The sequence below is a fragment of the Bactrocera neohumeralis genome, unplaced genomic scaffold (genome assembly GCF_024586455.1).
Source record: "Bactrocera neohumeralis isolate Rockhampton unplaced genomic scaffold, APGP_CSIRO_Bneo_wtdbg2-racon-allhic-juicebox.fasta_v2 ctg4101, whole genome shotgun sequence".
Taxonomy (NCBI): domain Eukaryota; kingdom Metazoa; phylum Arthropoda; class Insecta; order Diptera; family Tephritidae; genus Bactrocera; species Bactrocera neohumeralis.
Genome location: NW_026091205.1, coordinates 3562 through 7122, shown reverse-complemented (window position 1 = coordinate 7122; position 3561 = coordinate 3562).

Here is a 3561-nt window from a genome sequence, read left to right as displayed (position 1 = left end):
GGACAAAGGGACTTGTTCATCACGCGATCCTTCACCCGCGCGGTGAAGCCGTTGCCGCAGGCGGGGCACCGCCAGTGGACCGTCTTGGTGCTGTCGGCGGGGCAGTCCTCAGGGGTGAGGAAAGGATCATTTCGAGACGAGTCCCACAGCTGCACCAAATCAGGACGCTTCGTCGCGACGGAGGGGTGCCGGGCGGCAGTGCAGGTCGGACAGCCGTTCTTCAACGTGCAGCGAACAAACACGCCGCACCGCCACAGCGCACCGCATTTCAAGCAACGCCATGCGACAACGTCGGCTGCGTCAATTCGGACTTCCTCCACGGGGATGCTGTTGGCCTCGCCCGCCGCTTCGTATTCCGCGGCCAGCTCGGGGTACACGTCCATGATGGTCTTGCTGTTGACCGCGTCGCCGCTGACGCCAAAAGGAGAATGAGCACCAGAGGGGCCACCAGTTTCGGGTTCGACGCTCGTCCCGGCGGAGGGGGACGCAGCGTCCGCAGACAGTCCATCATACGTTGAGCTTCTTTCCAGGTTCACACCGTCATCGTGGTCGTTACCTTCTTCCTCATCCATCTCATTCGCATCTTCGTCTAGGGATGCGAGCGCTTCGACATCGTTCACGATGTCATCCTCCGAGGTGCCGTCACGCCGTTGCCCAACAAGAGACCGCCGTTTGCGCAAAGACCGGTCCCCAGCAAACTCCTCTTCTCCATCGTCGCGAAAGGACGCGGCCTGGTGGACCTGACGGCTGGCGCTGTCCATTTCCATGAGGTCGGCGGAGGGCTGGTGCGACAGGATGTCTAGCGGCTCTTCGCTCTGCGCCGTGTCGCCGCCACCCAGAGCGTCCCCATTGTCCGATTCCTCCATCCTCTCCATCTGCTCATCCCCATCTTGAACGTCTTCCAGGGGGTTGCGGCGCTCCACTACTGCGGCGCCAAGTCCTTTAATCGGCGTCAGCTTCTCGCTCCTTGTCGTCTTTGCCTTCGTCGCGCGACAGAGGAGCCGCGGCGGGCGGGCGTGCACAGACTGAACGTCAACGTCGACCCCGCCCTTGCGGAAGAGAGAGGAACGACAGAGCGCAGGCGCGGGTCGGCACGTCAAAGAAACGCAAAGGAGGTGCTTTGTGAGCTGCGGCGACAACATCGCGGAACATTGTTTAAAAAAAAAAAAAAGAAGGTCTGATTACAGCTCGGTGACTCAGACCAGAGTGTGTGTTGAAGATCCGCTAAGGGAAAAAGGGTATCAAGTGAAGAAAAAGGAACGAGTAAAGGAAATGCAGACAAACCGCCTCACAGCGTTGCGTCAGTGGTGTGCTGGGCCGCGTGTTTCACGTCATTCAAAAACAAGCGGAAAGGAAACTTTTTTCCCTTTTTTTCTTCGATAGGAGCGAGATTCACTTGTGTTCCCGATCGAGAAGGGAATGAAGGGGAGGAAGAAAAGAAGAGAGAGAAACAAAAAGGTGGGGGACTGTGACTTGATAGGTACCACAGCCGCAACAGCATTGTCCTAATCGTCCATTGCAGCAAAGACACACGAAGAAAGCAAAACTATAGAAATAAAATAGACCACAATACCAAGAAAAAAAAAAAAAAAGAAAGAATGGAGAATCCGCAATAAAACACAGATGCCTTTTTTTTTGGCAGAGGCACGTTAAGCGGGTGAGGAGAAGAAAGAGAGAGAAAAATGAAGAATGGGGAAGGAACGAGAGGAGGGTAATAGGAGGTACACACACAGAAAAAAAGAGCGACATCAAAACGAAGAGGAGTAGCAAAAAAAAAAAAAAAGGCTGTGTACGTGCCGGAGAAAAAAAAAGAAAGTCAGCGATTCACAAACCGAACTCACACAAAGAGTCGTCTTCTCGATCGTTACACATTCCCTTGCGAGCGTGTGGGGCAGGCACGCAGGCGTTTATGTGTGAGTGTGTGTGTGTGTGTCTGTCGTGTGCCTTGTCATGACACGTAAACTCACTCGCGCGATAACTTGGGCGGCGTTCGAAGGGGACTGTGGAGAAGGGGCGGCTGCGGCGACAACCCGCGGGAGGCTCGCAGCGGTGTGCCTTCCTCCTCCTCCTCCTCCTTTTCCTTTTCTTTTTTCTTTTCCTTTTCTTCTCATTGCGACGCGCCTCCACCGTTTCTTTGCCCCCGCCCCTTCGAGAGAGGAGCAGCTCCAAAGAATGGCCGCAATAACCCGCGCGCGGGTCGTCGTCGCCGCCGTCGTCGCTCTCCCTCAGCGCCGATAATGCGCGACGTTCTCACACAACTCGCAGTGGAAGCAAAAAGCAGCGGCTGTAGTTGCAGTTGTAGTGGTTGTAGTGGTGGACGATGTCAGAGAAAGGGCCCATCGCCCTCGAGAAGAGCGGCGTGAGGCAATTCTCCGAGCCAAAAGAGGGCGCGTTGCAATACCGCGTAGAAAGGGCAAAAAAAAAAAAAAAAATCAACGGGATTAAGTCCCATCGACAACGCGCAAAAAGGGACTCGCGCTGAGCCTCCGCTCTGCAACGGGCGGCGTCTTGCACTTCTCGTGAAATACGGCGGCAACAGCCTCCCCCCCCGCGCAGCAAAACCCGCAGAAGGCGCAGATCGCGTTGTCTTTAGCGGACAGCAATCGTCTCGTCAGAAAGAGTCCATTCTCCGCCGCCGGACATAAGACGAATGCAGTGGCCACACCACAGGAGCAGATCCCTTTCGAAAAGGACAGACGCCGCGGGCCGTGGCGCTTCTGCTCCTCGATCGACGCGCGATGCTAGACATGGTGTACAGGAGGAGAGGCGGGGCGGAAATATATCGTCGCAGCAGCGTCTCAAAAAAAAAAAAAAAAAAAAAAGAAGTGGAAGAAAGAAAGAGAGGGGGTTCGAAAAGAAAAAAAAAGAGAGGAAAACAACAAAGCGGTGTAGTCAACTACGCTAACCTGTTTCTTTCCTTTTCCCGTTTTTTTGCTCTCTCGTTCCCACTCTCCTGCGTTTAGTTGTTGTCTATAGTTAATTGTTTTTTTTTTTTAAAGTTAAGATCGTCACTTGAAAAGATTCTAAAGCAAAAAAAAAAAAGAAAGTGTCTAATGAAAAATGCCTTCAAAAAAGGATAGATAAAGCGCCACTCTCTCGTTGTGTATACGAGGGGGTTCAAGAGAGAGAGAAAAAGAAAAAAGAGAAGAGAAGTTGATGTCATTGCGTGTCCCCACCTGACTCCGCCGCGACGGAACGTGAGAACGTGCCCCGCAGTGCATAAAAAGGCAGACTGACGTGAAGACCGAGGCTGCGTGTCTATGCAGCGTGTGCACGACTTTGGTGGAGGGTGAAGGGGGGGGGAAAAGAAACAAAAGAAAAAAGGCTATGGAGAGGAGCTGCCGTTTCGCAATGTCGCACGGTGCGGTGGACACGACTGAAAACGCAAGACCGCTTCTTACCTACACGCTCGATTAGTCCTTCATTCATGTTTTTCTTTTTTTTTTTTTTTTTTGGAAAATAAATCATACACAAGCATGTTCAGACAACACAGTGCAACGGAAAACCCTAAGAGCAAGTACACGTAGAAGAAGAAAAATAAAAAGTCGAAAGGAGATGGAA